Here is a 20476-nt window from a genome sequence, read left to right on the forward strand (position 1 = left end):
TCTTGTAACATTTAAGTAAGCTATATTTTTTCAAGAATTTATTTCATATAATTTTCAAATGTAAAAAAATTTTCGCCATATCACTTTATATCTTTATAGTATCTACATAATATGTAATGATGTACCCTTTTTAATTTATAACATTTGTTATGTATGATTTTTTCTTTTATTCTTTATTAACCTTTCTAAAGAACTTCTTTTAAGTTTTTAATTCTTTGCGTTAGCATGTTTGTTTTCTATTTCATTAATTCATGCTCTGATTCTTATTCTTTTTCCCTTCTATTTTTATTCTGTTATTTTTGCTATTTTTTTCTAACTTCTTGAGATGGGTGGCCTATTTCCGTTGTATGTTGTTTCTGTTAAATTTTCACTCTTTTGTTTCTTGTACACCCTGGTTATTTTTTTATTAAAGAATGGTAGATTGTATGTAATAACTATTTTTAGGAATAGTTTTGTACCTATAATGGTGCTATCTTCCTCTACAAAAGAGCTTTGCTTGTTCCTCTTGTCAAGGACTACCTTAATCCAAGTTAAAGGCTTTAGATACCTTAACCTCCAGATGATGGGAAGTTGATGCCAGAGCTGATTTATTTCTGGTTTATTCCACCCTGAAGATCTAGTGAGGAGTGCTTTAACCAGAGTTCCTGATAACTTATGATAAGCTCTTGGCTCTGACTTTTGTCCCCTTCTCCTGACTCCACGAGGCAACTAGTTCAGGTTGTCTTTATAACTGTTTATCCAGGTATATTATCTCAAGGCAAACATGGCTTAGAGTGATTTGTCTTAACTCTCTGGGTTGTCTTTGTCTCCCAACAATTCTTCAGTATTTGTCAAGTTCTTTGATGTTTCTAAGATATTATTTTTTAAAAATTATGTTTCAGGGAAAGAAGGAAAGAAGAAAAAGAAAAAAAAAAGGAAAAAGATGTATACATGTAAGTGTAACTTGGCCCCCATGGTGTAAAGTGGAAAAAATAAATAAATGAATAAATGTTATGTAAAGAAAGCGAGAAATAAAAAAAAATTATGTTTCTTCTTCAGTTATTCTCAGCAAGAGGATTAGTTGGAGCTACCTACTCCACCATTATCAGAAGGGAACTCCTATTCTGTAATTCTTAGACCTCTTGATGTGTAAGCCTTATGAATGCCTCATCTATATTAAAAAAAAAAATTGCCATGTCTAGTTTCCCATTCTGCATATATGGAGCTTGGAAATTGCCACTTAATTCTAACAAGTAAAGAGCTGACCATATTGAAAAATCAGTTCTTCTTGGATCCATAAGAGTGCTGAGGACACAGGGCAAACCACTGCTCACAGATTAGAGAGACCGACAGGTGAAAACTGGGAGTCTCTGCTCGCCGGAGTAGAGACTCATGAATGGAGACCATAATGAGAACAAGTGCTGGGGTAGGAAAACCTGAATTGTAATTGACAAATTGCCTGGGACTCAGTGCAGACAAGTTTGAGGGTTAAAAAATCCAGGGGGACTCATTCATGGGGTGATCCTATACTTTTGTGAATTTTACCTCTAGGACCTAAACTGGGTTTTCATAGTAAATGTCAGAGAAAAATAATATGGATCAGAAATATGATCTACATAAAGAAAGGATAAGCATTTAAAAAGAAATAAGTGAGAAGTAAAATAAAAAATGGATATTTTTCTTATTCTTAATTGAACTAACAGATAGTACTTTGTTCAAAATAAAAGTTATATATGTGTGTATATAGATGTAAAATATATTCATTCATGTGTTTATATAAGTGAACTGAATAACAGCAATGATACAAGGGATGGAAAGGAGAAAATAGGACTATTCTGTTATAATATGGTTCTCATACCACCTGTGAAGCAGCTAGTGTTATTTAAAAGTAGGCTAGGATTAGTCGTAAATACGTATTGCAAACTCTAGGGCAAACACTAAACACACACACAGGGTATGCTAAAAAAAGTGGAGAAAATAAAATAATATAAAATTCTCAATTAAAACAACAAAAGGAAGAAAACAAATAGAAGGCAAAAATAGGAACAGAGAACAAAGGCAGCAAATAGAAAACAGTACCACTATGGTAGTTATTAATCCAACTATATCAATAATCACTTTGAACATTAATGATCAAAATGCATCAACTGAAAGACAGATTGTCAGAGTAGAGAAAAAAAACAAGACTGAACTATATGTTGTCCAAAAGAAACCTATTTAAAATACAAAGACAGCCATGAGCTGCGGTGTAGTTCACAGATGCAGCTTGGATCTGACATTGCTGTGGCTGTGGTGTAGGCCAGCAGATACAGCTCTGATTAGACCCCTAGCCTTGAAACCTCCATATGCTGCAGGTGTGGCCCTAAAAAAAAAAAAAAACAAAAAAAAAAACATAAAATAAAATACAAAGACACATATAGATTAATAATAAATGAATGGAGAAAAAGATACCATGCTAACACTAATCAAAAGACAGAAGAAGTCACTATATTAAGTTCAGTCAGAGGGCACTTCAAAGTAAGAAAGTTATCAGGGATTAAAGAAGTACAAAACATGATAAAAAAGGGATCATCCCTCCAGGAAAACATAACAATCCTTAATGTGCATGTACCTAATAACAGAGCAATAAATCATATAAGGCCAAAATTAATAGAACTGCAAAGAGAAATGGGAGAATCCACTATCATAGTTGAAGATTTTGGTACCCCTCTACCAGAAATGGAGAGAACAGCAGGCAGGAAATCAATAAGAATGCAGTTGAACTCAACAACAGCATTAATCAACTGGATTTAATATGCAACTATAGACTGTTTTATTTAACAACAGAATAATCGTTCTTCTCAAGCTCATATGGAACATTCCCCAAGATAGATAGACCATGTTCTGCACCATAAAGTATAACTTAATACATTTTAAAGAATAGAAATCAATGTCTGCTCTCAAACCGAAGTGGAATTAAATTGGAAATCAGTAAGAGAAAGATAACTGGAAAATCCCCAAATATGTAGAGGTTAAACAACACATTTTTCTTTCCTTTCATTCTTTCTTTCTTTTTTTTTTTTTTTTTTTAATGGCTGCATCTGCAGCATATGGAAGTTCCAGGGTTAGGGGTCAGCTGCAGCCTATGCCACAGCCTGGGCAACAGATCCAAGCTGCATCTGCGACCTATGACACAGCTTGCAGCAATGCCAGATCCTTGACCACTAAGCCAGGCCAGGGATTGAACCCACATCCTCATGGAGACTAGGTCAGGTCCTTTGTGGTATATGGATATCTTGTCTTATTTTTTTGTACTTTTCTGTACTTTAAATTCTTCTCAAAATTAATAAGAATGGGGGTGAGGATGGAAACGCTGTACCTAATAGAAATGTTCTAATGGATTCACTTCCAATCAACTACTAAACTTTTTATAGAAAATATTTCTAAAATTTTATCTGAGTGAATGCACTTGCTCTCTATGTAGTATGAATTTATCTATTTTATTAAAATTTAAAATGACAGCATTTCCATGTCATGGCTATTGCAAATAGTGCTGCAATGAACATTGGAGTACATGTGTCTTTTTGAGTCATGGTTTTCTCTGGATAGATGCCCCGGAGTGGGATTGCTAGATCAAATGGTAGTTCTATTTTGTGTTTTCTGAGGAATCTCCATACTGTTTTCCACAGTGGTTGCACCAATTACATTCCCACCAATAGTGTCATGGGGTTCCTTTTTCTCCATACCCTCTCCAGCACTTATTGTTTGCAGACTTTTTGATGATGGCCATTCTGGCTGGTGTAAGGTGGTACCTTATAGTGGTTTTAATTTGCATTTCTCTAATAATGAGTGACATTGAACATGTGTTCATGTGTTTTTTTGGCCATCTGTATGTCTTCTTTGGAGAATTGTCTGTTTAGATCTTCTGCCCATTTTTTGATGGGGTTGTTTGTTTTTTTTTTGGTATTGAGCTGCAGAAGATGTTTATAAATTTTGGAGATTAATCCCTTGTCAGTTGATTCATTTGCAAAGGTTTTCTCCCATTCATGGAAACAACCTAAATGTCCATTGACAAAGGAGTGGATAAAGAAGATGTGGTACACATACACAATGGAATATTACTCAGCCGCTAAAAGTGACGAAATAACAGCATTTTTAGCAACATGGATGGACATAGAAATTATCATGCTAAGTGAGGTCAGTCACACAATGAGATGCCAACATCAAATGCTACACTTACATGCGGAATCTGGAAAAAGGACACAATGAACTTCTTTGCAGAATAGATACTGACTCACAGACTTTGAAAAACATGGTTTACAAAGGAGAGAGGTTGGGGCATGGGGGGATGCTGGGGGTTTGTAATGGAAATGTTATAAAATTGGGTTGTGATAATCATTATACAACTATAAATATAATAAATTCATTGAGTAATATAAAAAATAATATAAAATGACAGCATTAAAAAAATAAATAACTAAACTAATGAGACTAAAATAAGATGAATCAGTAACCAAAGCTGCCTTCTCTTAAAAGCCACCAGGTCCGGATGGCTTTATAATTAAGCTTTGTTTCAAAGAATAGAAAAAATATACAATCGTTTCAGAAAATAGAAAGAGAAGAAAAACTATCCAACTTATTTTATCAAGTATATTAGTCAGATTTTGCTATGATTGTGTCAAGCAACATATAAAACATCAAATCTCAGTGACTTATAGTTATTTCTTACTTATCTGTCTATGGTCACTATACACCATATAGTTCTATTAGTCAATACAGAAGCATATTTAATGAAATTCAACACTCACTCCTGATAAAACAAACCAGACTCATAGCAAACTGATATTAGAAAGTAACATGAGGAGTTCCCATCGTGGCGCAGTGGAAATGAATCTGACTAGTATCCGTGAGGGATGCGGGTTTGATCCCTGGCCTTGCTCAGTGGGTTAAGGATCCAGTGTTGCTGTGAGCTATGGTGTAGGTTGCAGACACAACTTGGATTCTGCATTGCTGTGGCTGTGGCATAGGCTGGCAGCTGTAGCTCCGATTAGACCCCTAGCCTGGGAACTTCCTTATGCCACGAGTGTAACCCTAAAAAGCAAAAACAAAATGAAACAAAACCAAACCAAAAAAAAAAAAAAAAGGTAGCAATCATACTTAATGTAGAAGATATAAATTTGCCATTAAACCAGCAGCAAATCAGGAGTGTCCACTATAGTGAATTCTGTGCAAATTGTCCTAGTTGTCCCTACCACAATAAGTCTGAAGGTGGAAAGATAAGGAATTCTTTGACTGATGCCTTTTATTTTCTCCATGAAGCATAAGGCAAAATTATCAGCTAAAGGTGGTGGGATGGGAAGAGTTGTCAGAGTTTTGGTGAGAGAGGGAGGGTATTAGTCATTTTCTAGAGTGGGAGAACAAACTTATTTGGGACCCATCCAAGGATGACCAGGAAGAGTTAAACATCTACTGTGTTTGTCATTATGAACATAAAGAGAAACCTATGAGTTAGTGTTTGTGATTTTTTTTTTTTTTTTTGGTCTTTTTAGGGTCATACCTGCAGCATACGGAAGTTCCCAGGCCAGGGATTGAATCAGAGCTGTAGCCACCAGCCTACAACACATCCACAGCAATGCGGGATCTGAAAGTGTCTACAACCTACACCACAGCTCACGGCAACACTGGATCCTTAACCCACTGAGCGAGGCCAGGGATTGAACCCGAGTCCTCATGGATGCTAGTCAGATTCATTTCCACTAAGCCACGATGGGAACTCCCGAGTTTGTGATTGTTCTTAGCCAATATTTATCTGCTCAGAGTAGGCTCTGTGAAATTGTTGGATTTAACCAAGTTTGGGATTTTGGTAGACAAGTAACACTAAGTCTTAAGTAAGCTGAGGGAGTTTGAAAAGTACGGTAGTGATGGAATCTAAGCCAGGTAGAGAGGAATGTGAAGAGCAAAGACAAATGATGGGGGAAAACTGATGGGCTCAGGGTTTGGAAGTTTCAAGGAAGTTGAAGACGCCTCGAGGGGATATAAAAAGTAGGTGCACTTTTGGCCAGAAGGCTAGAAGGGGGTGGTGAGAGGGCACAAGGCTCGTAGTTGAGTTTCGGAAGTGCTGTAGTTGCTGGTGTTGAATAGAAACGGGGTGACCATAAGGGTGGTGGTGGCTGAGCTGGAGCAGAAGGAGGTTGGAGCTGGGGGCAGGAGGGTCTGGGAACAGGGAGATTAGAGTGTTAGAGGCAGTGGCCACATGGATGTTAGAGTCTCTTAGAGTGAGGGCAAGGATGAAACAAAGAGTCTGCAATGGGAGAGGGGAAGAGCTGGGAGGTACAAGGGAGAGGGACAGAGGGACAATGGAGGCAGAAAATATGGTGACATGGATTCAGTGTCATAGGAGCTGGGATTTTGAAGGAAGGAATAAAAAGGCTTGGGAATGTCAATGGAGGGCAAGGAAAACCCCTACCCCAGTTCCAGACCAGGGAAACTGCCTCCACTGAGAGGGCTATAGGGACCAGGCAGAGGTCTGGGAGGACCTGAAGGTACAAAGAGGTTGAAAGCATAGTAGAAGTTGCCAAAGGTGGGGTTGAGGTGATGGAAGTCCAATGGGAGGGTTTGGGAAGGAGGGAATAAAGGAGGATTGGATAAAACTCGGTTCAGGAATGATTGGGCAGGAAGCCCCTTGAGAACTCTGGCGATGGCTGAAGCAAGCAGGGATAAGTTAGTGTCTTTGGAGGACTGGGAGATGAGAAAACATTTTAAATCACCATCTTGACTCTGTGGCTTGAGTGTTTGGAGGCCTGAGGTGGTGAGGCCTTTATCAATACAAATCAAGGTAGATGAATTTTTGCACAGCAAAGGAAACCACAAATAAAACAAAAAGACAACCTGCAGAAGGGGAGAAAACATTCTCAAGTGATGTGAGCAACAAGAGATTAATCTCCAAAATATACAGACAGCTCATACAGTCCAATATCAAAAAAGCAAAGAACCCAATCAAAAAGTGGGCAGAAGATCTAAATAGACATTTCTCCAAAGAAGACATACAGATGGCCAAAAGGCACATGAAAAGATACTCAACATTGCCAATTATTAGAGAAATGCAAATTAACACTACAACAAAGTATCACCACACACTGATAAGAATAGCCATCATGAAAAAGTCTACAAATAATAAATGCTGGAGAGGGTATGGAGAAAAACACTCCTAGAGTGTTGGCGGAAATGCAAATTAGTACTATGGAGAGCAGTGTGGTGGTTCCTTAAAAAACTGAAAATAGAGTTACCGTATAATCCTGCAATCCCATTCCTGGGCATATATCCAGAGAAAACCATAATTTGAAAAGATACATGCACCTCAGTGTTCACTGCAGCACTATCTACAATACCCAAGACATAGAAAGCCACCTAAATGTCCACCGATAGAGGAATGAATAAAGAAGTCGTGATATAAATATACAATGGAATGTTAGCTCAGCCATAAAAAAGAATGAAAGAATGACATTTGCAGCAACACGGATGGACGCAGAAATGATCACACTCAGTGAAGTAAGCTGGACAAAGACATTGTATGATGTAGCTTATATATGGAATCTAAATAAAAAATGAACCTATGTACAAAACAGAAATAGGACCTTAGACATAGAAACCAAATTTATGATTACCAAAGGGGAAAGGGGGGGGGGTGGAGGGAGAGATAATTATAAGGTGAGAATGAACATATATACACTATTATGTATAAAACAGATAAGCAACAAGGACCTACTGTATAGCACAGGGAACTATACTCAATATTTTATAATAATCTGTAAGGGAAAAGAACTGAAAAAGGATGACTATATATACTGAATCACTTTGCTGTACACCTAAAAGTAACACAACATTGTAAATGAACCATACTTCAATTTAAAAATTAAATAAATTAAATTTTTAAAAAATGAAGGTAGATGGTGGAAGTTGAACGGGTTTTGGGGGAGGTTCCCTCAGTGGGTCCAGAGGGGGACAGCACAGAGGAAGGAGAACTTCCTGGGGGTGAGTTGGGTCACAGGCTCACAGCCCAAACCATCACTTCAGGCTGCGGTGGCTTCAGAGGGCAGCAGCCTCAGGGCCAAAAGTGTCTGGGCCGGCTGTTTTTGAACATCCTGGGCAGAGATAAGCTCTAGAGGAGATGGTTAACCAGCAAGTGATGTCCTGTCCTCTTATCCATGGTCATAAACAATAGATTCCAGGAATGCTGCTTGCTTGGGCTGGGCCCAGAGGAGCAATCTTGGTGAGTCAAATAAATAATAGTTTCAAGGAGCCCCCTTAGGCCAAGGCTGGGGAGGGCAGGCACTAGGTCCTGAACACAGGCTGAGAGGTTTCTCTTTGCATCCTGTTCTTGGGTACTCCCCTGTGTCCTGTGAGGGACCATCCTAGGGACGTCAGGCATCTCTGCCTTCCCAGCAGCCCTGCGAGGCAGGGGTGAGTGTCTACTTGGCCACTGCAAGAAACTGGCCCAGTCTCCCAAAGAAAGTGGCAGATGCCCCAGGCCTCAGAACCATGCTCCTTGCATGGTCCCCCCTTCTCTGTCATTCAATTCTCTGAGCATCTAAGGGCACCTACCAAGGAGTCACTCAGCTAGAAATCGGGACACCCTTTCATAGGAAGAAGGTCTCGCAGCCCTGACTGCACACCAGATTACTTTAAAAACCTCCCCTGCTCAAATCCCACTTTGCAAATTGAGGGGTGGAGCCCAAGAATCCACATTTTCATTTGAATGATACTTGGAGATGGTTCCCATTTGTATGGAGGCCTCCTGAGTTACTGGCAGGTGGAGGAGACTGCTTTCCCTTTCTAGGCAGGCAAGAAAAGTGGGGTGGTCTAGCTTTGGTGTCTTGCAGCTGGCCTCAGCCACTGGCAGGGGCGAAAGAGGCAGCCGGCCTGCATCTCCTCCAAGGGGCCTGAGATTCCACAGTCATTTGGGTTAAGTTTCCAGCCTATATGGTCATCTCTTGGTTGGGGGCAGGGAGCACATCAGCTATTACTAGTTGCATATGGGTGAGTCATATCAAGGCACTGGGAGAGTAAACAGTAAGAAAAACAAATCCTATTCAGGACCTGCTGTGCCAGCTCACAGCCCAGGCAAGGGACTCGGACTGGGACTTGCCCCTGAGAGCATTTAGAGGAAAAGTGGGGAGAAAAAAGGATTAGGCTCAGAACCCAGGGCCTGGAGGAGCAGGCTGGGGGAGGGCCTGCAGGCACCTGGGGACCCACTGGAGCACACAGGAAATCCAGAGGGTCAGACAAGGATGGCTCAACCCCTGGACCGGCCATGAGGGCAGGTGATGGGAGTCCTGAGGAGGGGGTCCCTGGGGAGGGCGTCATAGACCAAGCTCTCCCCTGGCCTGTGAGTGCCAGGAAGGCTTCCTAGAGGCTTTTGAAGGCACCTTGAAAGAAGACTCTGATGCCGTGGAGGGTGGCTGGGAAGGGCATGAACGGAGGGCTGGCGAGAGCAACAGGCACCAGTTTCTGGGAGGCAGCTGCCCAGGGGTGAGGCTGGGGCCTTGCTGGGCCAAGCTGAGGCTGGGCTCTGGCTGCTGAGTTCCTTGCTAGCTTCATTCCCTTCTGCAGCTTCAGAGGTGGTGGGAAAGACAGACACGGAGCAGAACTGCTGAGTCACTGTGCCCTGCAATCCTGGGACACTGCCCTGGCCAGAACCTCCCTGACCCCTAGAGAAGTCTGCCCTGAGGCTGCAGGGGAGGAAACATTCTTCCTTTTACCTGTCCAGGTTCTGTGACTCGCCTAAGAACTACATTGACGTAAGACAGATGAACAGGAGAGAGAAACCACCACTTTAATTATGCAGGTACCTGCACACGGGAGCCCCACGAAAACATGAGACTCAAAAGGCACAGAGGATCGAGGCTTATGTACATCGTCCTGGACAAAGGAAAGGGACAGGGGCCTGGGGCTTCTGGGGGGAGCAGACAACCCAGAAGGTGACAGGGGGAAAGGCAAGGAAGTTGCCCTGCTCTTCAGTCTCAGGCAGAAAACGTTATCTCTGGTAGGGGCTTTCTTCAGAGGACTGAGAGGAGACACCCTTACAGAGAAAGGTGATTTCCTTTGCAAAAGTAAATTTCCCTACAGAGACTAACTTCAACTCTCTTTTAGGAGCTTCTCAAAATCATCAGCTCAAAATGATCCTTGTGCCCATGAGACAAATTGCAGGGAGGCCCATTGCCCACCGCTCCCCCACCCCCAAGCTTCTTTCCCTCCCACTGCCCCTGCTCGGAACAGCTTCTACAAAATCACCTGGGGCTTTGGAAGGGTGGGTTTATCTTGATGGAAAGAGGTGCTGATGCCCCAGCCCAACTCCTGGGCACATTTACCTCCAGCTAAGTACCTGGGCTGCCCTAACAGGATATGTTCTCCCTCTCTCAGAGGGGGCCAGGGACCACAGTGCCTCTCCGGGCAAAATAAAAAAGCCGATTAAAGAATTATGACATTTAAAAAAAAAAAAAAAACCTAACTAAAAAAGTCCAAGAACAACAGGAAGCTAATCAGGAAGTTCCCATAGCAGATGAAAATATGTGAGAGTCATGCTGAGAGCAGAGGCCAAGGGCATTTCAGGGGTCCACAGCCGTGGCGGTGGTGGGCATGCCACCCAACCCCCTACCCCCCTCCTCCTTCTGCAGGGTGCCTCGGGGGCCTGCTGGCCAGGCCCTGCCCAGTCCCAGGGGCCCCAGGCACACCTGCGCTTAAACAGGCACACAGACACTGGTGTACATGCACACATGATAATGTTACACATGCTCGCCCGCATCAGCCCGCACACGCACACGCACATGCACACACGCACATGGGCTCAGGCCAGCTGATGCTTGTGTGGGGGACCTATTTATGCACACCGAGGCAGAAAAGGGCAAACACTCAGAGACGCCCTGTGTGCAGAACTGGGAAGAAAGTGAAAGTTAGACTCAGGCCCTTCCTCTCACTCGCTGGATTTAACCACCCCTTTCCCAAGCTTCCAGGCCTCCGATGGTGTTTGGCAGAGAGACCTCTCCCAGCGTGTCCTCCACCCCCACCCTCCCACCAAGCGACCCTCCTCAGGCTGTATCCTAGCTGTGCCTTTCCAGACCTGTAGTTCTCAAACTTGCTGGTCTCAAGTCTTTTGTTACACTCAAAAATTATGAAGACCTCCGAGAACTCTTATTCTTACTTTAATATTTTTTGGAATTAAAAAAATTAAAGTATAGTTGATTTACGAGGTGGAGCCAACAAGAGGTTTTTTGTTTGTTTGCTTTAATGTTGGTTATATCTATCCCCAGAGTGGCATTGTTTTCTCTTTCTACAAATCTATTTATCTGATGGCCGCACTCATGGCATATGGAAGTTCCTGGGCCAGGGACTGGATCCAAACCTCAGTTGTGACCTATGCCTCAGCTGTGGTAATGCCGGATCCTTTAACCCACTTTACTGGGCCGGAAATGGAACCACTGCCTCTGCAATCTGAGCTGCTGTGGTCAGACTCTTAACACACTGTGCCACAGTGGGAACTCCTATTTCTACAAATCTCTTTACTGTGAGCTTATTACAGGGCAACTGGGTCTTAAATATACTTCTTAGGAAAGCTCTTATATTGTGTTTGGTTGAAGCATAGAAAGAAATCAAGTGTCCCAGAGATGTACAGTTGGAAAAGAGAGACCCTTGTGTATAGAGCAGCCTCTAGAGTGTCTCCAGGGATCTTCACCTCCTGATCCTCATGTCCTGTGTAATCCCCTGGGGTGTGGGCTGGACCTGGTGATTCACTTCCAAGGAAGTGAGTGGTGAAGTGGCATGGCTGTAGTGATGGGAAGTCACCCTGAAGATGACGTAAGAGAAAGACTGTGGCTTTGATCTCGAGGGTGCCCTCTCGCTCCCTTGCTCCGAGGGAAGTCAGTGCCATGTTCTGAGCTTCACAAGGGAAAAACCCACCTGGTGAAGGACAGAGGGAGGCCTTTGGCCAAAATCCAGTAAGGAACCGAGGCCCTGAGAGAGGAACTGAATCCTGTCAGCAACCACGGCCCTGAGTTTAGAAGTGGGTCCTTCCCTAGGTGAGTCATCGGATGAGACTGCAGCCCAGCCAACACCTTGGCCATAGCCTGTGAGAGACCCTGAGAAAAGGCATCCAGCTAAGTCATGCCCAGATTCCTGACTTACTGTGAGATCCTAAGAAGTGATAAATATTTGGGGTTTTTTTGGTTTTTCTTGTTTTTTTTTGTTTTTGTTTAAGGGCCGCACCTTTGGCACATGGAAGTTCCCAGGCTAGGGGTCGAATTGGAGCTGCAGCTGCCGGCCTACACCACATCCACAGCAACGCCAGATCTGAACCATGTCTGCAAACTACACTGCAGCTTATGGCAATGCCGGATCCTTAACCCACTGGGTGGGGCCAGAGATCAAACCCACATCCCATATACTCATGTAACCTAGTTGGGTTTGTTACCACTGAGCCACAATGGGAACACCTGTTTGTTGTTTTAAGCAGCTGAGTTTTGGGGTAATTTATGACACAAGAAATAATTAATGCATTCCATGAAAAAATCTTAGAGATCCCCAGGAGTCTTCAGACCTCATTCTGGGAACTGCTACTCTAGACCTATCATCTATCTTCAGCTGCTCTGGTGGATTTTCCCCATCAGTGTCTGCTCCTTTTTCAGAGTCCTGCTCTCCCTCAGCTGATGCAAGGAAGAGGGCTGGTAAAGGAAGCAGGCTCTACACAGGTAGCCAGTGAAAGGTGATATGCAGGTAGTGCCTGTGCTTGATGCTGCTACTTCCCAACAGTAGACTTTCTAGCAGTGGGCGATGCATGAAGATTATGATAGCAGGTAGGGATAAGTTCCTAGGTAACAGTCTGTTCCCTCCATAGCCACCCACAATCTACCCACTCTCATCTCAGTCCCCTTTGGAGAATTCAAACTGTAACCTGGCCATTCCTGTGCCAGGCCTTGGATAATCTTAATCACACATCATCCTCTTTCCCCTACCATTTAGGTGAACACAATGACAGCCTGAATCTTTGTTTTCCAGTTAGTTATAAGTCATTTATCTGAATTACCACATGTTCAGACAGGTCCATCTGTCTGCCTCCAAAGTTCCTGAACTGCTAGTGTCATAGATCGATTTACAGATAGAAAAGCTGAGACAGGAAGAAGAATCAATTGTGTCCAATCAGGGCCCCCCAGTCTGTAGTGGGACCAATAAACCAATGTTCAAATGGAGGAGGGTTTCCTTGAACCCTTATCTCCATGCGGGAGTGAAAGTGTCTGATCTCCGTATCAGCTCCTGAGTCTGGCTTTCTTCTCATGAGAATAACACCAACCAACCCTGTAATGATGCCTCATATCCTAGATGCTTATCATGGACTAGGCTTCCATCACTGGCATGTGCCCTTGAAGATTGGAATCTTGGACACCATCTAAGCCCATCAGCCCACTATAGATGAATGCAGAAGACCCAGGCCCAGGAGGTGATGTGACCAACCCAAGGTCACCCAGCAAGTCGGAGAGAGTGCCAAGCTTTCAGACAAGAATTCCTCTTTCCCTTTCTCCAGCTCCCAATCTGATTAGAGCTGCATGCTAACCACCTCCCCCACCCTGAGCTGCAGGGTCCGTGAGGACTGTGCTGAGCTCATGTGGCAGCATGTGGCACCCCATAGAAGCTCAGCGATGATTACGAATGGATGAGAAGGTTGGGAAGCAGGTGAGTTTGATTAGGAAGCTTGGCTGTGGTTGGTTTCTTATAAGGTCAAGGTTAGAGGGTCAGTCTGGAGCCAGCATGGGGAAATCAACCACAGGAAGGGTCTAGCAAGTCAGGCTTTGTTGGGGGTCAGCTAATTTCTGACAAGGTTTAGAGGTCAGTCTGGCAGGGATGAGAGGTCAGTCTTTGGCTGGGGTGAGGTCTTCATCCATGGTCAGTATTTGCTCCTTGCAAAGCCACGGAGCCTCCATCATGCTTCACACAGCATCCCTGGAAGTCTGGGCCCTCCTGCCTGGTCCAGAATGTACAGTGTCCTGAGTAGGGGCTGAAGTCAGCTCTGGCTCCTGTGGTCAAGAGGGCTTTTGAGTGGTGCCAAGGAACACACTCTTGGGGCTGGGGGCTGAGGCGACCTTGCTTTTAGGGCGTCGTCCTCAGCAGCTGGCCTGGGACGCAGACCCTGTGTGAAGGCGCAGGGACTAAAAAGACTTCAGACTCTTGGAGGCATTTCCTGTTTTCCAGTGAACTGAAAACTCGGCTTCCTGCTTAGAACAGTCCATAGGGAAGGTTTCTTTTTTTGGTGATGGGAGGGGTGTCTCAGGGTGGAGCATGCAGGCTTTGCATGGCTTGTGGACCAGCTCTCAAGGGCCCTGCTAGGAGGTGGCATAGGGAGAAGGGTGGGGAAGAGAGTCCCCAGAGGCCTCTGCCCCATGTCCTGGCCACGTTTTCCTTAGCGCTCTTGTTTGAAGTCTTTAGAGAAAGAAACACAGTCTGATTCCATCAAACTACTTTGTCATTTTGCATGGAGGTGAACTTTCTCTGGCAAGAGGAAGCAAAAAGTGGGCAGGACCTGTGTTGGAACAATGACCAGGAGCCCGGTAGGAAGAGCTGGGTCTTTGGCCACTACTGGATGCAGATAAAAGCCACAGGCATGCGTGCAGCATCTGCCAGGGGCTGCCTGGTGGCTTGGACAATTGCCTGACCTCACTGTGCCTCAGAGCTTGCATTTCTCAAACGGGGACCTAATGACCACCTCCCCGTGGAATGGTGCCCGGCTGGCCCAAGGCAGGCACATCAGAGGCCAGTCTCCTTCCCTCTGATGGAGCACAGAGGGCAGAGGGGTACCTGGGGCAGAGCGGCAAGAGAAGAGAGGCACATCTGTTCCCATACCAATCACATCAGCTCCACTTCCGCCAAAATAGTGCCCGTAGCAGCTGCTGCTGATGCCTCCCCGCGGGGGCCTCCTGTCCCTACCTCCCCCGGCAGGCGCATCCTCTCTCCAGCAACCCACCCCACTCTGTGTCCTTCCATGGCCTCGCTGGGTAATGATTTGCTTAATCTGGTGATTTGTGGGAACAGACGTGCCTGCTCGACCCCTCCCACCTTGCTCGTGTCCACATATCCCCTCACCAGGCTTGACTCTATCTGTTCTTCCTCGCCTGCCACAGAGTCCCCCAGGAGAGCCCCCACCACCCCAACATACACACGAGAGACAGATTCAACACCCCCAAGCACAGCAAGCAGGGCCATTTCAGGAAGCATGGATCGTGACTTTGAAGGTGGTATTGACCAGGACGAGGCCCTCCGAGCCTACTCCCATGAAGGGGCTCAGCTCTCCAGGAGGATCTGGCCTTGGCTAAGAGGGAGGGCTGCGGAGGTGGGTACCACCCATCCCACCCTTGCTCTGAGTTCATCTACTGCGTCACCACTCCCACTTCTTAGCGGACAGTGCCCACCAGGATGGGCCCTTGGCTCCTTGGAGCAGCTGACATGGCTGGAGGCACAGAGTCACTGATGCACGTCACCAGGGCTGGGACTGTGCTGCCCTGGGACAGGGACAAGCCCACAGCTCACCTGAGCAGGAGCAACCTCGCTGGGGCCACCGCCACCCCTCCCTCCTGGTCTTTCTCCTTGTTTCGGAGTCTCTTTCTCCCTGCTCATCTTTTCCTCCCCCTTCCTTCCCGCTCTCTAAATACAAACTTGGCCTTCCATGTTGTTACGATGGCGTCTTGGTCAGGAGACCAGGTTAGACCGTATTCTATTTAACGACTGCTTGATTCATAACAAAGAATATTGCGCCCTCCCGTCTGCGCCTCCATTGTACCTTTGCTTCGAATACGAGGGGTGGCCTGGATCTTCTAACACATTATAGAATTCACTTAATAGTCATGTTGATGGCTTATGGTCGGTCAATGCCCAACCCCCACATAAGCTCTAAAAGGGAGCACATTTTTGCCTGTTTTGTTTACTGATGTCTAGATGAATGGCTGGCATGTAGCAGGAGCCCTGTGAACACCTGTGGAATAAATGAGTGGGTGACTAGTGCTGTCATCTGCCCTGCCTGTAAATACTCTCTGTCCTGTTCAAACAGCTTCTACTGGGACTGAGGATCTGGGCAATTGATTGGGTAGAAAAGGCAGAAGATGATAACGGTTTTGTGACATTGTAAGAAGTAAATCAGTTATATAATTTCTGAGCTCCAGCTTCCTCAGCTATAAAATGGGAATAACTGGTGTATCTATTCCAGGCAATTGCTGCGAGGTTTAAATAGGCGACTTACAGAGTTCCTGTGGTGGTGCAGCAGAAACAAATCTGACTAGGAACCAGGAGGTTGCGGGTTTGATCCCTGGCCTCGCTCAGTGGGTTAAGGATCTGGTGTTGCTGTGGCTGTGGTGTAGGCCGGCAGCCGCAGCTCTGATTAGACCCCTAGCCTGGGAACCTCCATATGCCGCGGGTGTGGCCCTAAAAAGACAAAAGACAAAGAAAAAAAAAAGAAGATGGCTTACATGAAGTACGTCGCACAGTGTCTAGAACAAAGATTATACATGTTGAACATTTAATAAAGAAGGAAGCATGAAGGATGAGATTCCACAATTGGTGCCCAGCAAAGGCCGCGTTGGAGTCTCTCACAACAGCCAATGGTGCAATGGTGGCTGCCTGCTCTGAAGCACAGAAGGCCTGAGAAGCAGTGAGGTTTGCAATTGTTTACTCAGCATCTGGGACCTAGGACTGAGGCTCACTTGATCTCAGGCAGCATCTACACGACCCCGAGAGAGAGCAGGCAGTGGAAGCTGAGCCTGCCCATCCTACACAAAGACAAGGGTGTCTTTACTGAAGGGGAGGGCTAGGCCCTCTCAGACTGTACCACCTGCAGACCCCATCTGACTAATTTAGAGGATTCCCCGACCTTGCCAATCTCCTGCTGAGAGATGACACGAGGTCTACTGCTGCCCTGTGCTGGAACTCAGGGCCCCACCTCCAGCCCTCCTGCCACCCGCAGCTGAGTGGCCACCCAGAGGGTCCTTCTTGGCCCTCTGCCTACCCACATCCTCCTCAGCCTTCAGGGCCCTCTCACTACTGCCTCCTCTGGGCAGCCCACCTGGCTCTGCAACCCCAACCCCTTTCCCTAGACTCCCTTGGCTTGTCTGCAGGGCTTTGTCCCTCTTTGCCTTTTGCTGCTCTTTTGCATCAGGCCTGGTCTCCTCTCCTGCTGTAAGTTCGAGGGTCAGGACCTCAACTTTGCATCTAGTGTTTCCTTCCTGCCCCAGAGAGGGTCCTTCACGGCGGCGTGGGGTGTGTCAAGTGCCCTAGGAATGCTGAGGGGCAGGACGTCAGAGGACTAGGGAAAACAAATCAGGGCAAAGAAAGATGGCCCTTGCTTATACCAAGACACCCTTCCCCAGGGGTGCAGGCTGCGCTCAGAACAAGAACGAGGCACCTTAGGGAGGAGGAAGAGTAGCAGCAGTACCAGATACCACGCTTTGGAAACTTTTACCTGACTGGCATTTTAAAACAGGTTTTTGAAAGGTTAGTCTTATTATCATCATTTTATAAACGTGGAAACAGGCTTAGGAAGACACAATTACCTGCCCACGGTGAAAATGCTGAAATCAAACTTTGCTTGTAAACTCCCTAAGCCAGGTGTGTGATGCACACTCTGGGGTCTTTGGGGGTAAATCTCAGTTGCTGCCACAGGGGGACGTTTTGCTGCACCCTAACGACGTCGCAGACCACACTCAGAGACCTGTTCAGACATCATATTATGCAAGGAGGCACGGAAAAATCTTGTGGCCCTTCTGAACGCTCCAAGAAGTTCTAGCTCCCTATCTGGATGTTTCTGCTAATGTTTCACAAGAAAGGTCCAGACAAAGTAAATGCCACACTATTCTGGCCATAGGCTGAGGATGTCTATGGGCCTAAGACAACCAGGATGGCTCCCAGACAGTCAGGGAGATGCAGGTGGTTTACAGAGCCAGCCTGGGTGCCGCCCCTAAGGGTGACAGCCAAAAGTCACCCTAGAGTTGGAGGGATGATTTTTAATTGGTGTATAATACATATAGAGAGAAATGCATAGATCATAAGGGGATGGCTCAATGATTCATCACCAAGTGAACATGTCTGTTTGCCAGTTCAGGAAACAAAACTAAACCAGCTCCCCAGAAGCCCTTTCATGCCCTCTTCTAGTCATTGCCTCTCCTCCCCACAAAGGCAACCACTAGCCAGACTTCTGGCAGCACAGATTGGCTCTTTTGTACTTTCTGTGAATGGAATCCCACAATCCGTACTCCTTTGGGTTTGGCTTCTTAATTATGTTGTGAGATCCATCTACGTTGCTAGGTTCATCTATGTTGTTGTGTGTGGTTCCAAATCGTTCTCTTGTCTCCCTAGTGTTCTGTGGTGTAAATATCCTGCAATTCATTTACCCAGCTGATAAATTTTCTGTGAAGTCAAGGGTAGGTAGAACTGGCGTTAGTAGATACTGCCAAAGGTTTTCAAAGTCGTTGTACCACTTTATACTCAAACTCAAGACACTGAAAGTTCCAATTGTTCCACATCCTTAGTAGAACTTGATAAGCCTACCTTTTTGACAGTCATTCTGGTGGGCACGATGTGGTATTGCAGTTTTATTTAAATTAGCATTTCCCTGATGAGTAGGAAAATTGAAGTCTCTCTAGTTTATTATATCCTATTTTTTAATGGAGATTTGTCTTAAAATATCTTTGCCAATCTACTTATCCTCAAACACCACTAATATCACCTTCTGACCTCCTTTATGCTAATTAACAAGCTGCCAGTTTCCCTGAGTCCTTTGCTAGCATTCTTTATTCTAATAACAAAACTTCCAGGAGTTGATGGGAGATAAGAGAGAGCTAAAGTACCTGTTAGTACCTTCTGAATAAACTCTATTTATCCAGTCAGCTGTTCATCGCTGGAGGGTGTATTCCTGATTAGGACAGCTGATCATCCTTCGGATCTAACTTGAAACATACCGCACAAGTTGAGTTGTTGTCTAGGCTAAAGAATGTTAAAGTGAAAAACAGACTTCACGAGGTGGCCTCTACACTCTTTCCATCTCTCTTCCACTGTAAGCACTATGACAACACACACGCTCTGTGGTTCAGTATTTTTACTGCATGGAAATCTTCAGGCTGCTGGTAACCCAAATACTGGACTGTCCTCAGGTACAAGGAAATAAAGAAGGACCCATTTTCCCATAGGTTCCCTCTGCAAGAAGTCTGCTGGACCTGTTGTTTCCCAGTTCAGGGGCACAGCCTCACAGACAGGCCTTCCTGAAGCAGGTCTGGAGCCATCTAACCCTTGCCAGGAACCAGTGGCCGTGGATTTCCTAGAATAGGCCTGGCAGTACCTGGCTTTCCCTCCTGGAACGTGGTTGGGGGAGGAAGATCCAAATCAGGGAAACTGATTAGCAATTGATTTTTCTTGTAGCTTCACAGTGATTTGTGGAGCATATAGATTTTAGAGGATGGGTTTCCTCCTCTCCAGGACATGGGAGTTATCTCCTCTGGACCACTAGGCAAGGAAGGTGTGGACTGATTTTTTTTTTTTCGCTTTTTTAGGGCTGCACCTGCAGCGTATGAAGTTCCCAGGCTAGGAGTCCAGTTGGAGCTACAGCTGCTGGCCTATGCCACAGCTACAGGCAATGGGGGATCCAAGCCATGTCTGTGATCTACACCATAACTCATGGCAACACTGGATCCTTAACTCACTGAATGAAGCCAGGGATCGAACACGCATCTTCATAGGTCCTAACTGAATTTGTTAACTGCTGAGCCACCAGGGGAGCTCCCTGGACCGGTCATATTTTATCCAGCAAAATGCTTGGAGATGTCTTCTGACCTTTCAAGAATGGCATCTTTTAATTTGGTTCTCTTAATTTTTACTTAAACTCATGCTCACACAGGCATGCCGGTGGGAAGCTTGTTTCTCCTGGTGTGGTCACTTACCTAGAAACAGCTGCCGGAATCAGGAAAATACAGGATAAACGCAACCTTCTTCTTGGAGTGGGTCAGGAGGTCCATGCTCACACATCAAGGTACGTAGACAATGTTGCTGGCGGGGTGGAGGGAGGGCACTGAGAGGCAACTATCTTCAGGATAACATACCAAAATCATCAGAGGGCTTATAAAGTGATTTTGACGGATGAAAGGGTGACAACTTAGGTCACTCCCTCACCTTAGGATGACAAATAGTAAAAGTTCAATCGTGTCCATACTCTTAAGGCACAGGGAGTTCTGGTTACATGGAATTTCTGGTGTACTGAAGAGCATACCTCAGAGTTTCAAGTGTTCTTGAAAATTCCATGTTGGAGAAAGAAGAGGAGGAGCCTGGTAGGACTGGCACGACATGAAGAGGCAGGAAGGAGCCACACAATGAAGGATGAAGCTGGAGAGCCCTTGAGTCACCGTGATGGCCAGGGACACTGGCTGGGCCCTGGGGGAGGATGAGAGCTGAGCATGGAGCCCCACTGGCCTCTCAGCTCCAGGTGCAGCCTGCAGGGGCGCTC

The 20476-nt window shown here is 45.5% G+C and overlaps 1 long non-coding RNA gene across 1 annotated transcript in view; it reads right to left on the reverse strand.

Moving 5' to 3' along the window:
- Nucleotides 1–20245, reverse strand: part of LOC106509830 (uncharacterized) — a 79669-nt gene extending 59424 nt beyond the window's left edge. The window contains exon 1 of the long non-coding RNA XR_014842028.1: nucleotides 19917–20245. This is a non-coding gene — a long non-coding RNA (uncharacterized LOC106509830). The remainder of the gene's footprint in view (nucleotides 1–19916) is intronic.
- Between the last annotated feature and the right edge of the window lie 231 nt (nucleotides 20246–20476).

Source organism: Sus scrofa, chromosome 3 (genome assembly GCF_054392235.1).
Source record: "Sus scrofa isolate SSC_HxYL_T2T_F1_AM1 chromosome 3, Sscrofa_HxYL_maternal_Yorkshire_Landrace_v2.0, whole genome shotgun sequence".
NCBI classification, from domain to species: Eukaryota; Metazoa; Chordata; class Mammalia; order Artiodactyla; family Suidae; genus Sus; species Sus scrofa.